This window comes from Bombyx mori, chromosome 2 (assembly GCF_030269925.1).
Source record: "Bombyx mori chromosome 2, ASM3026992v2".
Lineage (NCBI taxonomy): Eukaryota > Metazoa > Arthropoda > Insecta > Lepidoptera > Bombycidae > Bombyx > Bombyx mori.
Window position 1 is genome coordinate 3,892,971 of NC_085108.1, and position 23,070 is coordinate 3,916,040.

Here is a 23,070-nt window from a genome sequence, read left to right on the forward strand (position 1 = left end):
CTCTACCAGTCAAGTAAAGGCACTCTATCTTTGTGCTTTGGCCATTGACCGTGTCGGACCTACGTTTAAAAATGTAAAAAACCAGAATTTCTGGGTAAATACTTCATTCTTTTTGTTTGTATCTGATTAAAAACACTAAGTAGGTAGGTAATTTTTAGCATTTCAATTACATAGCATTTCGTTTGGGCTGAATCAGCAAATATTTAATTATGCGGATGGCAATAGTGCAACGAACTAGGTCTTCACAATCGAAATCTTAAAATTTTACAACAAAAACAAAAAACAATTATGAACATGAAACGCAACAATGTTTGAATTGGCAATTCTTATCTCAACATTATTGTTTCCCGTTCACAGAGATTTCGCACAAAAGATTCGAGTGTACGAACCGAACTATAAACATTAGTTATGCGGCAAACTGTACAGGTAGGTGCCACGAAAGAGACAAAACCATCGACTTTAACGCTCGCTACATTTTAACACGCGCTATTTAAACTCGGACTTTCTTTCAACCCCGGAGAGGGGTTCAATCAATACAACAACCGGATCCGAAGACTAACCGACGGCGTTACAACGGCCATCTTGTAACCTATAACGTCCAAATGATATCACCGTCGCATTGAACGCGAAAAATTAGCCTAAAAACGTGTGCGATACGTTTATGAAGCGTTCGTTGTCGGCTGGACGCGACCTCGGTCAGGCTTTGGTTCGTAATCTGCGATCAAAATGGAAGCCGTCGGCCATCTTAGGTCTGCGAGCGAACGCGGCCCGCTTCGGGAATTTGGGAAATTGGTGTTTTTTTTCTAAAGAGAGCAGTATATAAGAGGTCGGTAGGCAGAGGACAGGGGGACGGGGGGATCCACGGGCAAAGCGGTGTGAAGGGAAAGAACTGTGCTTGGAGTACACGCGCTCAGTATCGCGGGGCTAATCTCGAGATATTTAAGATCAACATTTCGCGGAATTAGTAACTTTTACAAATTTTAAGTATATAAACGACAACATGTAGCTTACAAAGTAATTTTGTTAAAGTTAATAATGTAAAATAGAAAAGCAACTGATTGTTCTAAAATGCAATAAACAACAAATCAAAAGTTGTATCCTCAATTAGATTTCATTCGAAAATTATAAAAAATAAAAAACACACATAAAATGGCTTAGTAACATGTCTGTTGAAACTAAAAAAATCTGAAGCGCGAGCGATCATAAGATTTATCTGTAGAGCGATCTTCGTTCTGAGTATATCCTGTGAGCCGAGCACCTATCTTTCATTGCACGTACGCGGTGCGCGCGGGAGGGGGGTCGCCGCGCGGCATACGAGGAGCCATCTTGCCAGCGGTCGTCGAAACGCTCGCGTCTCCATCCACAAATCGCCATTAATTCGTACTAATTAACAATAAAAACCATCTGAAATACAATAAACAAGTGTTAAAGTACTCGAATACAGTGCCGGAACGTTGTGATAAAGGAACATTGTTGATGTATCTATTCTGTGTTGTTTGTTTTAATGTGTGTGTGCATTCTGACTGTCTAGGTGAGTAGTCACTAGTCTTTGTGCGCGACAATTATCATTCTGATCGATTCGGTGAGCGCGGGGGTGTGCAGCCGGCCCGTTTTATATCTTTTGTTGTTTTGTAACGCCACCAAATCAATAATTTTAGTGTTGAACTCTCGCCGCTGGCTACACGCGTTCTCGAATACCAAACCAAAAACCTTTTGGTTCGTTTTAAATGTCCGTTACCACTTGTGTCTGAAGTGTATTAATTGAATAGGACGTTCTGAATTATGTGTGTTGCTCAACATAGCCGTACATGAGTTTTGGTTTTTATCGTGAAAAGATTAGAATTGCAAATACGGACCGTGCGAAAGTTGAATATTGATATCGAACTACAGGTAATAATTTATTTACTAACGTTAAATAACGTCAGGCTATAATTTTGATTGAAAAAAATTAATCTATCTAACGTATATTATGTTGTTGAGAACGTTCCTATAAATAGACCTGCCAGGTGTATGCAGTAGCGCGTTGCTTAATGCATTGGTAAATCACGCTATGCAACTGATATCAACTGAAAGCTGTAAAAAAAAAACTTGACAAGAAAAATAACATTAAAACAAAATAATGTGCATATAAACGCAATTGAAAGCGTACTACTACAAACAAATATAAAATTTAGAAATTTTATAAACGTGTTATCATATTATGTAAAATTTGTCAAATATCAACGGACTAATTTAACAATTATTTAATTAAATAACGTAATGTAAATGTTAACCTCATTTGAATAAATGAAGTTGTTTATTTTGTAATTAACCTTGTGCATTGAAATTATTTGATAGATCTGGAATTGTGGCTAGCCATATAGTTCGATTTTTAATCGGTTTTTTTTTTGTGTCATTAAACATTTTCAACAATCATTTGAAACAGTAAATATGCAATATGCGTGCGACCTATTTCTCTTAAACATTGCAATCGTGACAAATGTATCTGATTACACGATCACTATTGAAGTCGAATACCTTCTCCTACTTACTCATGCAAATATGAATTTTCAACAATACCGTTAAATTCACAGAACGTCATGACCACGTAAATACTAAGAAATATGATAACAAAATTTAAGTAAAGGATTCTTAACACGTGAGCATTTGATATAACAGTCATTGCCACTATCCGTTTTTTTTTTGGTATCAATTTTAACATATTAAAAGTATTAGCTTGTTTCTTAATAATATGGAGGCTTATTATAGTCTTGTTTTCGTAGACAACAATGGCGGTCTCGTTTTAAATTTGCCCCTGTACCTCAAAATATCATAGACATTTTGTTGGTTTGATATGAATCAGGTAATTTTGACGTAAACTTTATGGTTTTTTTTCCTTGTTTATGTTTCCTTAACGAATTTATTGTTTTATTTCGTTTATATTTTACTCAAATGCCATCAAGAATGTTTTAAATGTATTTATTATAACTAAATGCTATAACTTTAGTCAATTTGAAATATTATTATTGGAGCAGAAGTTCTGCTACCCTAATATACATGTGCTTACAGATTTATCCGATCCATTAAACCAATTATTAGACGCCTACTGCTCTAGGACTAGGAGCAAGCATAGCGACCCTGGTTAAAGCTCCTTGTCCTTGTAAAACCTAACTCGTAACATTTGCCCGCTGAGTTTCTCGGCGGATCTTCAAAGCGGGTCGCGATACTGCTATAGTAGATTCATTCGCGTAGCAACCTTTCTAGGGCTGTCTGGTGTCCTTCGGAGACTCTCGGGCAGCTGTTACCGAATCTCTGACCTCCTGGCTGAGCCCGAACTCGCCAATCTGTCCTGGAGCAACTAAAAAGGGCTTTATCGCTACCACGGATACTACCAACCTAAAAAAACTTAAAGATTGACGAATTATTTCTGCCGTGAAGCAGTAATGCGTTTCGGTTTGAAGGGTGAGGCAGCCGTTGTAACTATATTGAGACCTTAGAACTTATATCTCAAGGTGGGTGGCGCATTTACTTTGTAGATAGATGTATATGGGCTCTAATAACCACTTAACACCAGGTGGGCTGTGAGCTCGTCCACCCATCTAAGCAATAAAAAATAAAAAAAAGAATGTTGAGTTGGCTTTCGTAAGCATAATACGTTAAATGCTTAATTTACTTATCGATACAAATTGGTATAAAAAAAAGTCGCTTCCCTATTGCTTTATACCGATAAATTCTGAAAAACAGCTCCGAAAAAATGCCATTGCCTTCAAGTAAATAAACAATAAACAAAGCTATCTTTCATTCAGAAACAAATATTATTATAGGTTGATTAAGTAATTAATTTTGAAAACATTGTTACGATAAAACATTACATCATTCAGATAAACCCATTAACCTCATTGAATGAGTCCACGAGTTCACATCACTGTTCAAATAAAATTCGAATTTTGATTATTAAAATCGAATCAAAAGTAAATCGATCGACTGTTACGGTTAAGGTGTGTCCTTGTTTGAATTTAAAAAAAAAAACAAGGTCTCTTTTCAAATTATACACTTACGACCGTTTCTTACATTCATAATTAAAATTTGCATGAATAAAAATGTATTTTAATTGTATTTTATACTTCAATCTCGTATGAACGCTTTAAATATGAAAAATAAAATGAACTAGAGGTCCCGCAGTAGTCGAAATTCGACTATAATTAATTGGAATTGTAAGTTTGTACACTATTATGATTGTATTTTATACTTCTATAATCACAAATTTCGCCAAGACTACACTATAAAAAATATTAACAAAGACAAACAATATTTAATCTATTCTCAATTTGACAACAGACGTCAAGAACAAAAGTTTGACAATAAATAGTATGCATGCGTGTGTGCGTCAAATACATGGTCTGTAGTGTGTGCAATGCTTTCTTTATTGATTTAATGTATCTTTTATGCATTATTTAAAAAAAAAATTAGCATTGTGCACTTCTTCTCTATATTCTCTATAAGTGTGGAAAATTTCATACGCCTCCATCCGCGCAATTTTCGTAAAAAGGGATACAAAGTTTTTGCTTCACGTATTAATGTATAGATATCGAAGGTAGCGCCATATAGCGGATACGAAAGCGTTGAGCATGAAATAAATGCATTGGCGACGCGCCTCGCGAACCTCAAATTACCTAGACGTACTTCAAACCAGTACACAGATAATCCTAATACGTGACGTTGAGTATACAGCGTATCACACGACGAACTACCGAGTTACATTTAACATTTGTCGCGTTGCATTCCAAAGACGAGATGGGTCATCTTTTTAGTGACGGCCTATTACGCGACCGGCCAAGTTGACGTCCGTAGAGTTCAGCGTACGTAATTACTAATGTCGTATACAAATCGTTCGGGTTTCCTTTTAACTGCTGATTCATCGGTTGTCAGTGTGATTTTATCTCGATCCGGCGAGCGATTCTTTTTTCAACAATGACGGATCATTTGTTTCTTGTTAAGAAGACACAATTTGGAGAAACTCCTTACCGTAAAAATTCGTTGTATTTCAATATAATAAAATAATATGATTAGTTGGTGCTTTAATCATTTTATTGCTTATATCTATATCTTGCAACTGTTATTTGAGTCGTCTATTATCAAAGGTGGCAATCTGTGCATTTGGACAAAAATTTTTTATTGATTTCAATTCAGATTGATTTGAATATAATCGTCTCCTTCAAAGAATACGGTTCAAAACCTGCATTAAATAAAGGTTAATAGTTAACCTGTTATTTATCTAAGATGTCGTTCCGAAGAGTTTTGTGACTGCCAATGGAATACAAAGTCAATAATTCGTTTTTCTGATTTACCAATCATTGTCCAAACGTCAGATTGCCGGCTTTGATAATAGTCGACTCATTTATAAGTGCTATTTAAAAATAGCATTACAGATAAGCAGTGCTTTGCAAAAATAACGTTAAATCGCTGAAATAACAGAACGCTTATAAACCTGTATCAACGTTTTTAACATCATAAATTTATTTACCACATTCTTTACCACATTTTTTCACCACATGAACTCGCTAATAAAATTTATATATATATAACCGTATCTCTGATTGTCACATGCGTTCAAACGGTAATTTGTTTTATGGAAATCGTTAAAAATGTTAATAATTATTTGTAATAAATAGCTGTAACTGTTTAAAATTAGGAATTTGCAATAAATATCTCTATACCTAGTCTTGCCATAAATACTGAGACAAAGGAAAAAAAATTCTATTGCAAATAACATTTATTACTTTTACAGTGTGTTAGTTTAATACATTAATATAAAACAATTTAAAGTATAAAAAGCTTATTCGAAGTGGTCTCCATTGGCTGCAATACAGTCCTTTAAACGTTGAGGCCAGTTATCAATAGAAGCACGCACTCTTTCCATGGGAAAATTTTTCACTGCCAATCGTACGGATTGTTTTAGGGACTCCAAGTTATCATGGCGTTTAGAGCAAGCCGTACTCTCTAAAACTGACCATAAATCATAATCCAGCGGATTAAGATCGGGACTAGACGACGGCCAGTCTTCAGCTCTGATAAAGTCCGAAACGTTCGTTTCCAACCAAGACTGCGTAGACCGAGCTTTATGACCTGGCGCCGAGTCTTGCTGGAAGGACCATTCTTGATTATTGAACATGGTGTTTTTAAGGGGCTTCACTACCTTCTCAAGAATGGTATCTTGATACACTTGTGCCAATGTTTTGATACCTTTTTCACAAAAGTATGGCCCAGTCACTCCTTCATAGCTAATACCCCATCAATACTGGTGGTAGGACCTCTTGTGAGTCCGCACGGGTAGGTACCACCACCCTGCCTATTTCTGCCGTGAAGCAGTAATGCGTTTCGGTTTGAAGGGCGGGGCAGCCGTTGTAACTATAATTGAGACCTTAGAACTTATATCTCAAGATGGGTGGCGCATTTACGTTGTAGATGTCTATGGGCTCCAGTAACCACTTAACACCAGGTGGACTGTGAGCTCGTCCACTCATCTAAGCAATAAAAAAAAAAAAAAAAAAAAAAAAAACCATCACTGAAGTCGGATAGTGCCCACGTAGCACTCTGTCGACTAATTGGGAAGCTTCCTTAGAGCTTTGAGCATAAATACGGTCATTTTGTTTGTTAAAATGTTGCTCAATTGTAAAAAAATTCTCATCCGTAAACAAAATTTTTCTATGACCTCTCTTTGCGTACCGATTCAGTAGTTGTTTCGATTTTACCACCCTATTCTCTTTTAAATTATCAGTTAAGAAATGACCAGTACGTCTCTTATAGCCTGCAAGTCCTAAGTCATCTTTTAAAATACGCGACATGGTTCTAGGTGCTATCTTCATCTCCCGAGATAAAATCTTTTGCTTTCGAACAGGATTTCTTCGAATTCTTTCCCTTCCTGCTTTGACCACCTTTTTCGTACGAACACTACGTGGACGGCCAGATCTTTTTCTGTCACAAACAGAGGAGGTCTCATTGCACCTATTAATAACCCGGTACACAAACATTTTACTAATACCAAGCGTACGGAGAGTTTTAAAAATTGCATTTGGCTCCATACCTACTTTGTGTAATGCAATCACAGCGATTCGGTTCTCTTTATCACCCCACTCCATTTTAATATCGCAAAATATTGTACAATGTATTGGCGCCAAAATGAGAAAACTCAATGAGCAATCATATAAAAATGACAGATTCCAAATTCAAATGTAATATTTTGTTTATTTTTAATTGTAACAGTATTTATGGCCAGACTAAGTAGAAGTATAGATTAGTATAAATATAGGTTATTGAAGTATTTACAGCGAAAATGACACGTAGTATATTTTTTTTCAACTAGGTATGCCAGAAATATTTTACAATACAAAATACGCTACCTAATCTATGTTTAGGTTTATTATAAGAGGAGACGGAAGTGCAACTTCTATTTACTATCTGCTCGATATAGTAATTTAGTAGTAATAAAGGCATTACGATTAATACCAATTGAGGGTTAACGATTAATTGTACTCGTTAATTGCGATAATCTAGCGATTAAATATGACCGGAAAAGTAAGAAGTTGTCCGGCAGAAAAGTGAAAAGAATGTTCTTCTCTAAACAGTAATATAATAATCTTAATTATTAGTTATCTCATTTATTTACTTTATCGTAATAAATCTTGTGTTCTTTAATCGATAATAGCGTATATTCGTAATCGTAAAGAGATAATCGTTTCATATCTAATAACATCCTTCATTATTGACTCTTCGCTGTTTCTTGAGTTGCTTATCGGAAGCATTTCATGGTAAAATCCGACGCCCTTTCGTGAAAGTAAATAATAGCAAATTACAAAGAGGGTCGTCATTACGAATCCTCCCGATCCACGGTGCTTTTAGGTACCACAAGCACCGGTCACCGTCCTCGTCGAACCCGTCGCTTGCGATGAAGGGCTCGACGAGCGAATTAACCCACAGACACAGTCCACTGAGTTTCTCGCCGGATCTTCTCAGTGGGTCGCGTTTCCGATGCGGTGGTAGATTCTGCGAAGCACTGCTCTTGCCTGGGGCCAGTGTTAGCAACACTTCTGCCTTGAACCCCGTGAGCTCACCTACATATTAGGGTGAAGCTGAAATAGGCTCTCAAGGCTATCAGCATAGGTAGGAAAAAAAAGAGGGTACAAATTTTATTTTATTCGTAGAACGTATGAACGGAAGGTCCACTTAATGTTACTGATGCCTATATTAGGCATTTCAATGTGAAACAGGATATCAAAGTGTAAATTGTACTTTATAATCGTAATTCCTACCCTTTCATAGCGGAACTAATTCCTTTTTTTTTGCTTACCTATTGCTAGTTAGTAGTAGTAGTTAATCTCGAGGGCTATCCTCGAGCTCACGGAGGTCAGCCTGGCGAATTCGCCAACATTAGCCCTAGCAAGAGCAGTGCTTCACTGAATCTACCACCGGATCGAAATCGCGATCCGCTAAAAACGAATTACTATTTCGCAACCATAATACGACTAAATGACCCCGTGGACCCATATCTATAATAATACTAGCTGACCCGGGAGACTTCGTAGTGCCTCAATCGATAAATAAAAGACCTAAACTTTTGTATAAAATAAACTTAAAACAAACGAAAGGAATCCGTCCGACGGGGGGGGGGACACATCAAAAAGAAAACAAAATTGTTATTTTTATTTAATTCTGAGCATTTTCATAATTATCTACCTTTAGCCAAATGTAGACCAAAATTAGCCAAATGGGTTCGGCCGTTCTCGAGTTTTAGCGAGACTAACGAACAGCAATTCATTTTTATATATAGAGATGTAAATCTAGTGGTTTTTACGGATGTTCCGTTATAACTACTAAACCATGCATCCGATTGACTTAAAACTTGGTATCCGTGTAGAAAATACATGTACTTAATGGATACGCTAATATTTTTAGGAATGTTGGACTTATTACACCAGTTGCGGGGGCGTTAATGATGAGATTCTTTGTGGGGGTGAGAAATAATAATGTTTTTTTTTTATTGCTTAGATGGGTGAACGAGCTCACAGCCCACCTGGTGTTAAGTGGTTACTGGAGCCCATAGACATCTACAACGTAAATGCGCCACCCACCTCGAGATATAAGTTCTAAGGTCTCAAGTATAGTTACAACGGCTGCCCCACCCTTCAAATGCATTACTGTTTTAGGACAGAAATAAGCAGGGCGGTGGTACCTACCCGCGCGGACTCACAAGAGGTCCTACCACCAGTAGATGTTAATTTTGTTAATAATGACGAATCGTGAATTTGTGAATAAAATTAATTAATAATGTTAATTTTAAATGCCCAGCGAAGCGGACCGGTTACAGCTAGTCGTTTCTAAAATTGATTAAACGTATGAAAAAGAACAAAAGAACAAATTGTAAAACAAAACAAATTTACCAAAATACTCAGCGCGACACCGTGTAATGAACTGTGTCGATTTGTTTTAAACCGTAGTTAGGCGGAACGTTGTGTGTCCGTAATTGGAATACGTCGGAGTAGCCTTGTACTCTTTACAATAAGATGTCGACTCGATCGGATCACGATTCGATGAAGCATTAAAACAAAATAATTAAATACTTATATTCATTAGCGAGTTTAGATCGAGATGTTGTTTTAAATCGGACTATAGCATAATGAGAATTGATTTGCAATAAAAACGAAAAAAATTCTAGTAATCTCTGTAAATATAATTAATAATTCGGACACTTTGTAACAGTTGGTAGGACCTCTTGTGAGTCCGCAGGGGTAGGTACCACCACCCCGCCTGTTTCTGTCGTTTCGGTTTGAAGGGTGGGGTAGCCTTGATAACTATACTGAGACATTAGAACTTATATCTCAAGGTGGGTTGCGCATTTACGTTGTAAATGTCTATGGGCTCCCGTAACCACTTAACACCAGGTGGGCTGTGAGCTCGTCCACCCACTTAAGCAATAAAAAAAAAAAAGTGTGTGTGTCCGCTCCGACGCACGACTGGAGTTTACTGGATATAAAAAATTAAACGAAACAATACGAGAAATAGTTCTATATTACGACAACACGATACACTACAGATTATTAACAAATTAACGAGACACAAAACAAACGACTAACAAATATATGAAAATACAATAATGAGAGAAACGCGCGATCAGTACGAGGCTTTGTGGCGGACTGCCGGCGCAGCAGCCCGGCGTCACCTGCGATAACGCGGCCGCGCGTTGGCTCCTGATTGGCGCGCGCACGCATCACGCAATCAGGAGCCAATCAGGCGCATAACGCATTTCGTGTGACATGCTAGTACGATTTTGGTCCCCATAATTTTCATACCCCGGGCCTATATATGTAAATCGATTCTAAAGGAGTAAACTCCAAAAGTGTGTGTGTCCGCTCCGACGCACGACTGGAGTTTACTGGATATAAAAAATTAAACGAAACAATACGAGAAATAGTTCTATATTACGACAACACGATACACTACAAATTATTAACAAATTAACGAGACACAAAACAAACGACTAACAAATATATGAAAATACAATAATGAGAGAAACGCGCGATCAGTACGAGGCTTTGTGGCGGACTGCCGGCGCAGCAGCCCGGCGTCACCTGCGATAACGCGGCCGCGCGTTGGCTCCTGATTGGCGCGCGCACGCATCACGCAATCAGGAGCCAATCAGGCGCATAACGCATTTCGTGTGACATGCTAGTACGATTTTGATTGGCGCGCGCACGCATCACGCAATCAGGAGCCAATCAGGCGCATAACGCATTTCGTGTGACATGCTAGTACGATTTTGGTCCCCATAATTTTCATACCCCGGGCCTATATATGTAAATCGATTCTAAAGGAGTAAACTCCAAAAAGTACAATAAATTAACAGGGATATGTTTGATAAAAATCTAAAGCGCGCCTACAACATTTTCAAAATGAGATTTGCATTTAAACATGGTCCGAACAACTTTCGAACCGTTTGTCTACCCAGCAACGACTCACGTTTGGTGGAAGATCTTCCCTTTGTTGTTTCATATAACTGATTGCTCTAGACTGGCCGGTCATCGTTCTCGCCATATCCGTCGTTTGCAGCGAAGGGCTCGACGGCACGGGGCTCAAACCTGACGACGTTGCTAATACGAACCCTAGCAAGGGCCGTGCTTCGCAGAATCTACCACCGGATCGGAAACGCGACCCACTGAGAAGATCCAGCGAGAAACTCAGTGGGCTGTGTCTGAGGGTTAATTTACTCGTCGAGCCCTTCGTCACAAGCGACGGGTTCGACGAGAACGGTGACCGGTGCTTGAGGTACCTAAAAGCACCGCTAGTGGATCGGGATGATCCGAAATGACGTGTTTGGGGCGACGTCGACTGCTTTCCATTCTTTCCGCAGGATTGGGAATGGTGCAAACCACAACGCCCCCTTCACAAATTGGTGCATTAATTGTTTTTCTGCTGGTTACAATTCTCATTCCACGATGCTATTACGCTACACTGCTCGTTCCAAATCCAAAGATAATTAGTTCTCTATATTGGTCTTGGAAGCGGAAGTGGCATTGGATTGGTCACACTCTGAGAAAGCCCGATACACACCTATCAAAGAGAGCACTGACCTGGAAAGTGTCTGGTAAAAGGAAGAGAGGCCGCCCCAGAACAACTTGGCGTCGCTCGGTGGAGCAGGAGCTAGGGGTCTTGGGCATGACGTGGGAGGAGCTAGAACAGACTGCCCAAGACCGATACAAATGGAAAAATTTGATTCGAGCCCTACACCCCAGCAGAGGGTAATAGGAAAGCATGATGATGATGATATTGGTCTTGTGTTTCAAGTATAAATTTTTACAGCCTTATCATATCGATCGCGTTACCCAAAGCGTTATAAAAGGTGATCTTGTGATGTCACAGTTCAATAAACAGAGCCATTGAGGCAATAAAATTAAAGATGGCGGCTAAGAACGAAATCGTATTTCTATAAAAAAGGCCGCCCGAACTCTGTATAAGGTTTTTTATTCAGTGAAAATGTTACTACCGGTGAAAATAACGTTAAACTTATTAGAATGATATTTTTTTTAATATAGGATATGGCTGTATTACTGACTAGCGGCCCGCTCCGGCTCCGCTAGGGCCTTTAACAAAAATTTCAACGATATTTAACGTTGTTTTATTTTTTTCAATAAAAGAACACTTATTGCGGCATAACTATAATAGTTAGACATTTATTGTCGCGACACTTTTTGTAAATAATAGTGTGTTCTACAAAGTCGTGGTACATTATTTTATTCTATCATTAATAGTTTTCGCAGGGCACGCGATGTAAAGAATATTTTTAGTAATTTTTTACACCTCGGGTTACATTATTGGAGTTTTAGTAAGGATCCTTATTTTTTTTCAAAATATATTATAGCCTATGTCACTCGGGAATAGTGTAGCTTCCAAACAGTGAAAGAATGTTTTCAAATCGGTTCAGTAGTTTCGGAGCCTATTCAATACAAACAAACAAACAAATCTTTCCTCTTTGTAATTATAATATTAGTATAGATCAGTTCTAAATTTGAATAACAGTATATTCTATTTTCTTTATAACAATGGATACATAGTTTGTTTAGACAATAATTCGGATGCTCAACTATTACGCGGAGCAGAAATAGTCAACGAGCCATACTTTGCCCCATTAAAAAGATACGCTTAGACGGTTGAATAAACCTTATAGCCATCTTCTTTAAAATGGTTAACGAAGACTACAGACGTAAAAACGTGGATGCTGAGACCTTAGGACTCATAGATCAAGGTGGGTGGCGGCATTTACGATGTAACGTCCGCAATTAATAAAAAAATAATAGTTTAAAAAAAAACTAATATAACAAAATACGCTTTTATAGAAAATCCAACTAAAAAATAGAAAATAAATTTCAATTAAAAATAGTGTAAGAAAAAATGATTTTATTGTAAAAAATCTATTATTTATTTTTCAATTTTTGAATATTGAATTGTCATCGATTCTTAATAAGTATACCAAATTTCGAATTAATCCGACGTTTTGAAGGGGGGTCGAAATCATGTTCCAAGTATCCGTTACAAAAATACATATGTCTGAAGCTAATAAAAGCGTATTAAAAAACAGTTTGTATTGCATAACGCCATCCCATCCCTCGGAACGGGTACGCACGAATTCTTCGCTGAAATAGGTATATCGTGTGAGCTTAACACCCTCCCACCAAATAAATAAAAGTGTCCGTTGCCGATAAGTAAGCTGGTATAATACTCTGAGAACTCTGCTGTCCATTTACCGGAGAATCCCTTAGTCGTCTTATACCACACCCACGGGAAGAGGGTCGGTGCTATTCTGAGCAGGGTTTTTATTTTTATTGCATAGACAGGGTTGACGAGTTCACAAGCCCACCTGGTGTTAAGTGGTCACTGGAGCCCATAGACATTTACAACGTAAATGCGCCACCCACCTTCAGATATAAGTTCTAAGATCTCAGTATAGTTAAAACGGCTGCCCCACCCTGGTGGTACCTACCCGCGCGGAGTCACAAAAGGTCCTACCACCAGTACCGCACACCCAAAAATCTCTAATCACCGATCGACATGCGTTCCATGTCAAAATGAAAGGCCCAATACCCTCGATTCATCTATATATTAATACGTGAAGCAAAAACTTTGTATCCCTTTTTACGAAAATTGCGCGGACGGAGGAGTATGAAATTTTCCACACTTATAGAGAGTATAGAGAAGAAGTGCACAATGCTAATATATTATTTAAATAAAGCATAAAAGATACATTAAATCAATAAAGAAAACATTACACACACTACATACCATGTATTTGACGCGCACACACGCATGCATACTATTTATTGTCAAACTTTTGTTCTTGACGTCTGTTGTCAAATTGAGATTAAATATTGTTTATAGTGTAGTATTGGCGAAATTAGTGATTATAGAAGTATAAAATACAATCATAATAGTGTACAAACTTACAATTCCAATTAATTATAGTCGAATTTCGACTAGTGCGGAGCCTCTAGTTTACGTAAATACCCGAAATCACTTTTGATCTTTATTAGTTTAATCTGTACGCGTTTGATAGTTTTTATAAGCGAGAAACAAGTCTTGATACTTTTTAGTTTCGTTTCAAGGTGGTAAGTACTAAACGGAAGTATAGATTATTTATTTTAGTTAACGATTACGTAATTTTAGCAGCGAGACGTTTGAATCGATCGCTTGTTAATCTATACATATAAATAAAATAGGTGTGTCTGTTTGTAATATTGAAATAGTCGCTTTTTATTACATGCATATGTGTATATATACATACACCACAATAACATTTTTTACAATTTTTGTCTGTCTGTCTGTCTGTCTGTCTGTTCCGACTAATCTCTGGAACGGCTGGACAGATTTTGACGGGACTTTCACTGATAGGCAGCTGATGCTAGGACGCGGGGACTAGCTTCGCCTCGCGGCATCACCCGTTGTACGATAATAACCGCGGGTAACATCGCGGGACTCAGCTACCTATAATAAAACTAGCGACCCGCCCTCGCTTCGCTTCGGAAACATTAAACACATGAAACAAAACAAAAAAAAAAAAAAAAAAAAAAAAGTAGCCTATGTTCATCAGGGACAATGTCAGCTTCTAATGGAAAAAGAATTTTTCAAATCGGTCCAGTAGTTTCGGAGCCTATTCGAAACAAACAAACAAACAAATCTTTCCTCTTTATAATATTAGTATAGATTTAATGTTTCCGAAGCAAAGCGAGGGCCGTTCGCTAGTTAAATATAAAAGTGAAGCGATGTTGTAGATTTCATGGAAGTTTCTGGATGGGTTCGTATTGTCTGTCTATTTCTGTATTTTTTTTATGTATCAGCAATTGGTGCCATTATCATCACGATTAACATGTGGATCGGGGAGAACGCTGGGGCGGGATACATTCTCTGAATAAAGTCTTAATTACATATTATTTCACTCAGAAGATTAGAAGGGAGATGCTATATTTTTAAGGTAAAATTTAGGGTTGTTACAAAAATACTCTTCATATTAAACGGTTCTACTAAACTAAAAACTAGAGTCTAGAAGTTGTGGCAAGGGCTGAAAGACTGACAGAAGCTAAATTAAAACAGATAGATAAAAAAATATATATTGAAGAGTTTTGTCTTTCGTAATGTGTGCCGGAAACAGACAGACAGACAAAAATGAATAGCTACATTCAGAACTCGAATACCGAGTCTCTTTATCAGATACTAGCTTTTTGGCCCGTGTGGTTGAGTAAAAGTTTCAGGGTACAATACTATGAATTTGAAATCATTTAAATTCAATAATACAGATCTTTGAACCCAGTACAGGCTTTTTAGCTCTTCCAAAGGCTAACAAAATAAATTGTAAAGTTAATGACTATTTTTGTACTATATATACTTTTAATAGAGAAATAAAAAAATATTATTATGATTATGCTAATCCATAGCTTCGTTTTGTTATGAAAGATGGACAAAGAAAAACAAAAAAAACAACGACATTTTCACATTTTTTTCTTATTTATAATATTAACGTTAAGAGGCTAATCAATGGACTAAAATAGGCTGTTAATGATGATGATGACAATATTAAGTATGGAGTTGCTTCGCCCACATAAAACGTAACTTTCCCAATACAAATCCAAATCCGTTCAATGGATTTCTTCATTGACTAAAAAAACATGCCAATATTTTTTGACAATACCACATTTATTTTATAAATGATTTAGTTTTATTTTATGCGCTGCGATCCCTAACATAGATAATGCACATAAATTAGTTATAGATAAGCAATTCAATCACTCAGCGAAAATGTTTACGGGCGTCGGCCACTAGATGGCTTCGCTTCGATTAGTTTCTCATTGCTCCTGTAGATGGCAGTAACATATTACATATCCTGTATGTTATTGTTAATGAAGGATTTTGTAAATTTTCAGAAACTACAAATTGATAAAATTTAATCAATTTGTCTATAACAAATAAATACTTGTATGATTTATTAATTTTCTTTTTCTGTTTAGTTGTACAATAATTAAATGCCTTAACTTTAACAACATATAAGTTTAGGGGTATCCGCTACAAGATGTCGCTAGTTTCCATACAAAAAATATTTGTCTTAAAGTATCGCAGTTTCAGGGCTCTGAACCCTATTCTACATTCATAATATCCGAGGGTTGTTACAAAACACATAAGAACAGATTACCGCGATCATAATTCCTTCAGTGGTTATAGTCAGTGCCATTTACTCTCAAGTTCAGAGCTAAAGTTTTGTTAAAATAACATTTAAGTTGAACTATTATCCCAAGTGAGTAAGTAAGCGGAATAAAAAGCATTCTATGTGTTAATGATTGAATAACAAACATATTCACAAACTTACACATTATAGATAATATTAAAGTGGGATTCTAACTCCGACCTGTAGCATCTAAATCGAGGCGATCATAAATTTGATGGAACTAGAGGTCCCGCAGTAGTCGAAATTCGACTATGATTAATTGGAATTGTATAATAAGTTTGTACACTATTATGGATTGTATTTTATACTTCTATAATCACAAATTTCGCCAAAGCTACACTATAGACAAATATTAATAAAGACAAACAATATTTAATCTATTCGCAATTTGACCACAGACGTCAAGAACAAAAGTTTGACAATAAATAGTATGCATACGTGTGTGCGTCAAATACATGGTATGTAGTGTGTGTAATGTTTTCTTTATTGATTTAATGTATCTTTTATGCATTATTTTAAAAAAAAATTAGCATTGTGCACTTCTTCTCTATATTCTCTATAAGTGTAGAAAATTTCATACTCCTCCGTCCGCGCAATTTTCGTAAAAAGGGATACAAAGTTTTTGTTTCACGTATTAATATATAGATTTGTTTAACTCATAATTGATTATTTACTAGTGTAGTGTAGTAATTTGTAGTAATTTTTAAATCAGTTGATTTCCACTGCATTGATGCCTTCGAGATGTGGTGCTGGAGGAATATGCTACGAATACCGTGGACAGCATATAGAACCGATGCATCAAATCAAATCAAATCATATTTTTTTTATTCAATACTAGGTGACCCGGCAGTCTTCGTAGTACCTCAATCGATAAATAAAATACCTAAGCTTTCTTTCTGTTTCTAAGAGAAGAAGTGCACAATGCTAATATTTTTTTTAAATAATACATAAAGGATACGTTAAATCAATAAAGCAAACATTACACACACTACCATTTATTTGACACAGACACATATACTCTTTGTTTATTGTTTTTTTGTTATTGCTTAAAGTCTGTAAGTCAAATTGAGAATAGGTTAGTATTGTTTATCTTTAATATTACGAGTATTTGTCTATGGTGTAGTATTGGCGAAATCTGTAACAATAGGACCATAATAATATTGAAATTTATAATTTCAATTAATTATAGTCGAATTTCGACTACTGCGGGACCACTAGTGCCTTTAAATGGCTTCTGTAAAGATGAAAAAATGTCGCTTAAACCCAATAACCTTTCACCGATCGATATATACAAATGGTTACATCTTACATCGCGTAATTTGTTAACGCGACGTAACAATTAATTTTAATATCGAATTTTTGCTATCGATAAAAACACACGCTAGCGCGCTGTCCCATCACTACCCAATGCAATATTCAAAGCATCGATCTGTTTCTGAGTACGGAATAGTCATCGGAAATTCCCGAACAATGCCATGCATTTTTTAATTGCTTTAAACGGGGAGTGGAATTTACGATCAACGGTAGATGAGAAATAGAACCATGAAGTCGTAATATCGATTGTAATAATGACTGACCTATACTATGTATATTAACGAAACGCACAAAATTGCTTTACGACAGAATCAGTATTTTAGACAGAAAGTAGATAGGGATGTGTGTCCTTGAAAAAAAAACCCTGTAAACTAAAAACTGAAATAAAATAAATAATAGTTTAAAAAAAACTAACAACAAAGAAAATTGTTTTTTTTTTTTTTAAATTGTGGGTAACTTAAATCTAAAATCGTATAAAAAAAAAATACAAAATGTGTGCAATTCACACGTGGTAGAAGTGAAACCTTCCAAAATTAAAATACAATTATCCTAAACGTCTTAAGTATATGTAAAATTTTGTCATTAGTAAATAATTGTAAGGTAGCGCCCTCTATGAATTGATATTTTAATTTCACGTATAATCCTAAATTAAAATTCACTACAAGAGCTTTCATACACACGTTAGTATTAAAAAATCTCACAGATGGCGCTGTATTAAATAGTATGTATATTTCTGTCTCATTCTTTGCTGGCTTCATCCTACACATTTTTGTATTTGTGTCTCTTACCTGTCGTTTTTTCCGTTGCATCCGGTTTGAAATCACAACGATTCTAAAGAAGTTTTCACTTCAACTAGCAAATAAAATAATTAAGTTTCGTTTGTGTCTTAATCTAAGACGCCTTTTAAAACATTCAGGTAAAAAATTGCCATTCTTCTTTATTCATTTTATTTTATATTGTTTTTTAAAAACGTATTTTGTTAGTTTTTTTAAACTATTATTTTAGTTGGTAGGACCTCTTGTGAGTCCGCACGGGTAGGTATCACCACCCTGCCAATTTCCCCGTGAAGCAGTAATGCGTTTCGGTTTGAAGAGTAGAGAATAGAATTGATAGATCGACCTCATGATCTTAAGGTGGGGGGCAACAGTGACCGGCTAAAATTAAGTAAACCGTGTGTTTTTTATCGAGTGCTAAGAATAGGGTCCTTGAATTAAAGCATCAATAATTTTTTGGACATAGAACGTCCGCTGGTTTCGCTTTGAACCGAAAAGGCCTTTCCCAAAATCGTTTTCTTCTCAACCGTTTTTCGGCAACCTTTCATACCACTGGGTAGTCTACACTAAAGACCTTTCTTCTACATATAACTTTAGTTTGCTAGAATATAGAAGTTTGTTATATCATTCAAAACGTCTGCCGATCCCGAATCGACATGTTCAATATATTTGAGCTAAATCGATCGAGTGCTATCCGTGTCTATATTTGAGTACATATGTCCCGGGCGATATCAATTGCGTTATATTTGGTACTAGCGACCCGCCCTCGCTTCGCTTCGGAAACATTAAATTTTATTATTAATAGCTGAGTCTCGCGATGTTATCCGCGGTTATTGTCGTATCGCGGGTGATGCCGCGGGGCGAAGCTAGTCTAAAAAAAGTAGCCTAAGTTACTCCTTATATCATCAGCTACCTATCAGTGAAGTCCCGTCAGAATCGGTCCAGCCGTTCCAGAGATTAGCCGGAACAAACAGACTGACAGACAGACAAAAATTGTAAAAAATGTTATTTTGGTGTATGTACCGAATATATATTCATATGCATTTAGTAAAAAGGGGCTATTTCTATATTACAAACAGACACTTCAATTTTATTTATATGTATAGACAACGAAACGAAATATGGAAATTTGATGTTTGAAAATCGAAAAAGTTGTCCGTATTGCAATTTCTCTGCCGATCGCTGCCACTGATATTTGACGGACGTGAAAAATTCACAGACTATTTACGAGATATCGCCATAGCTGTTCATTTAGAGTTAAGCTTTTCCTGCAAAAATAATAAAGGGGTTTCATATCACATTTGCATGGTATTATTATTATATGAGTAGGAACTCCTTCGAGTCCTCCTCTTTTTTTTTTATTGCTAAGATGGGTGGACGAGCTTACAGCCCACCTGGTGTTAAGTGGTTACCGGAGCCCATAGACATCTACAACGCAAATGCGGCATCCACCTTGAGATATAAGTTCTAAGGTCACAGTATAGTTAAACGGCTGCCCCACCCTTTAAACAGAATCGCATTACTGCTTAACGGCAGAAACAGGCAGGGTGATGGTACCTATCCGTGCGGACTCACGAGAGGTCCTACCACCAGTAAAATTTACGTCACTTAGATTTGCATTCAGGTCCGATATATAAAAAGTAATCCGACTTCATATCTCTTCTCTCACTCTTACATAGCGGTGGCTCTGTTGAACACTGTTCCCCATCTGCGCAAATAAAACATTCAAAAAATAGTCCCAAATGAGCATATACATCTCGAAATGATCCAACGACAATTTTAACCACAGCACACACGGACTGCTTGCACCCTATTTATTGTGTTTCTCTTGTCTCGTAATACATTTAAGCCTGTGATGTGTGTGCGACAGAGATAAAACATTGAAAAACAATAGTTGTTAATCTGGTTCCCTTTGCTTTTTAGTTAGGGTCGATATTTGGGGAGGTATTTGGCAAAATACTTGGAACTTGCGATATAGCTGTGTTCGGTGTTAAACATTTTTTTTATAGATTTTTTGGTAACTTTTGAAAATCCCATGTTATGATTTGAGAGGAACTGCCGTTATATACTATTATTGAATTTTGAACTCGTGTCTCACGATTGGTGGCGTCATTCACGATGTATGAAATCGGGTAATCACTCGACACCTACGGATCTATAATGTTCGTCAAGAATAAACGTCTTCTCCGATGGTACCGGCCACAAAAGCAGCAGGCCCCTAGAGTACGTTAGAAATATATGCCTCAACCTGTACGTACCATGTTCAAGAAACGCTGGTTGGATGTGGTAAAGGCGGATATGGATTTCATCCAGAATGATGCCGGAAACCGGGCAATGTTTGAGTTGGAGGAGTTTAAGTAACGGGAAAACGCAAAATTTGGGGCCAAAGGCGAGTTATTTGATTTAATTCTCATAACCTTAATGTTACCGTAATTATAAGTACAATAAATTTGTTGTCATGACAACAGGCACGTGGCCCTATAACTATATATGTATTCGTCAACACTATTAAATTAGGAGTTATACGTTAATCCAGGCGGCTGGCCGATCCTTCGGCTGGTCGTGGGACCGTCGAGGCGATTCACCCAGACCTTGTGGACCTCACTTTCCGGCTCACGCAGAAAAACTACCCCAAATCTCATACATATCACTGGTTTGAAATTCAAATTTTAACTTGTTTCCTATTTTTCCAGTAATACGTGTTGAAATTCGGTAATTTATTTAATCAATAGGTATATAATTCAATAATAAAAGAAAACTAACTGGATATTAGAAAATTATTAAAAACAAAAGAAGTACGATTTCTAAGCTTTTTAAAAAAAGTTCCTATTTCAATTGTCATCCGTGTTGGCGTTATCAAATGCGTAAAATTAAAAATATAAATGAATATTATATAATATCACCAATAAATAAGTGATTGATTTGATTGTGATGAAGCATTTTTTATACAGAACACGCCTAAATACAAAAAAAATATGGAAAATTAGAAAAAGTTTTAAATCATGAAATCGCTACTTTTTTGGCCGCAAAATTGAACACGACCCTAGGAAGAAATAAGAAGATTAAACAGTTGCATTTCACAAATGATATTCAGTACGAGGTGTATCAATAATGTAGTTATTATTCAAATTAAAAATTCGCTACTCCGCGTGGACACAAAAGGGTCTGATTGAATCCCGTATTAGCGTGATTACGTTGCGACCCTTCTATGGGGGCGATGCCATGGGAAAAAAACTTGTATATAGTCGGACGACACTCATGTTTATATCACCAGACTAACGAATACATATCGCGACATCAGTAGACATTCGAATTGACTTTTGTATTATATTATATAGGATATTAGTATGTATTGTATGTAAGTACGCATATTGGTATATATTTCATATTACATTTATACGGTATATTTTGTTTATTGTATGTATATATTTTCTGTAGTAATGTATTATCTATAGTACACCGCAACATACCTGCTATATGTTTTATATTTTCCAGAATTTCTATAAATTAAACGGTTGTCTGAAAGAGATAGCTTTTAGCGATAAGACCGCTTATTGTACAGATGTATCTGCTTTTTTTGATTGTTTTTGAATGAAAATTGTGTTTTGATGTGCAGTAAAGTGTATTCTCTCTCTCTCTCTCTGTTTTGACTAACAACGCTTTTATTCGAACTAGTGGCCCCGCAGTAGTCGAGATTCGACTATAATTAATTGAAATTATAAGTTTAAACATTGTTATGGTTCTATTGTCAAACACTATTATATATCGATAATATAATCACAGTATTCGCCAAAACTGCACTATAAATCAATAATATTAAAGACAAACAATATTAATCTATTTTCAATTCGACCACAGACTTTAAACAATAACAAAAGTTTCCCAATTGACAGTAAACAAAGAGTATATTTTTATATATGTGTTGTGTCAAATACATGGTAGTGTGTGTAATGTTTTCTTTATTGATTTAAAGTATCTTTTATGCATTATTTAAAAAAATATCAGCATTGTGCACTTTTTTTCTATATTCTCTATAAGTGTGAGAAATTTTATACTCCTCCGTCCGCGCAATTTTCGTAAAAAGGGCTACAAAGTTTTTGCTTCACATATTAATATATAGATTCATCCATCGATATGTTTACCATAAAATACTATTATTAAAGTTAGTTGATTCTACTATTACGGTCCTAACTAATAGCAGTTTCAATTAACTTTAATAATAGTATTTTATGGTAAACTTTAATTTGGGTGCGTTTGGGATGGAATGGACATGTGATGAAATGAAAATTAAGTTGGTAAGAGAGTGTTAACTATGAATGTGGAAGGATAAGGGTACCAATTTTTCTAATGAAATACGTACTTAACAAATATTCACGATTGACTTCCACGGTGAAGGAATAACATCTATATATATAAAATAGAATTACTGTTCGTTAGTCTCGCTAAAACTCGAGAACGGCTGGACCGATTTGGCTAATTTTGGTCTTGAATTATTTGCGGAAGTCCAGAGAAGATTTAAAGGGTAGATAAATATGAAAATGCTCGGAATTAAACAAAAATAACAATTTTGTTTTTGTCCCTTGTCCGACGAATTCCGTTTGACTTAAACAAAAGCTTAGGTCATTTATTTACCGATTGAGGCACTACGAAGTTTGCCGGGTCAGATAGTCGTGTAATAAAAATAAAACCCGCAAAAATATAATTTGCGTAATCACTAGTGGTAGAACTCTTATGAGTCCGCAC

At 36.2% G+C, this 23,070-nt stretch overlaps 1 protein-coding gene across 13 annotated transcripts in view; it reads left to right on the forward strand.

Annotated features, from left to right (window-relative positions):
• Positions 1-1,156: 1,156 nt before the first annotated feature.
• LOC101745407 (bromodomain adjacent to zinc finger domain protein 2B) overlaps positions 1,157-23,070 on the forward strand; it is a 120,711-nt gene continuing 98,797 nt past the window's right edge. For 10 of the 13 annotated variants that reach the window (XM_021352649.3, XM_021352651.3, XM_021352652.3 and 7 more), the window contains exon 1: positions 1,272-1,531. The gene's annotated coding sequence lies outside the window, so the exon portion shown is untranslated. Of the gene's footprint in view, positions 1,891-23,070 lie in introns of all 13 variants that reach the window. The other 3 variants (XM_062672582.1, XM_062672591.1, XM_062672575.1) reach the window with 2 other exon arrangements.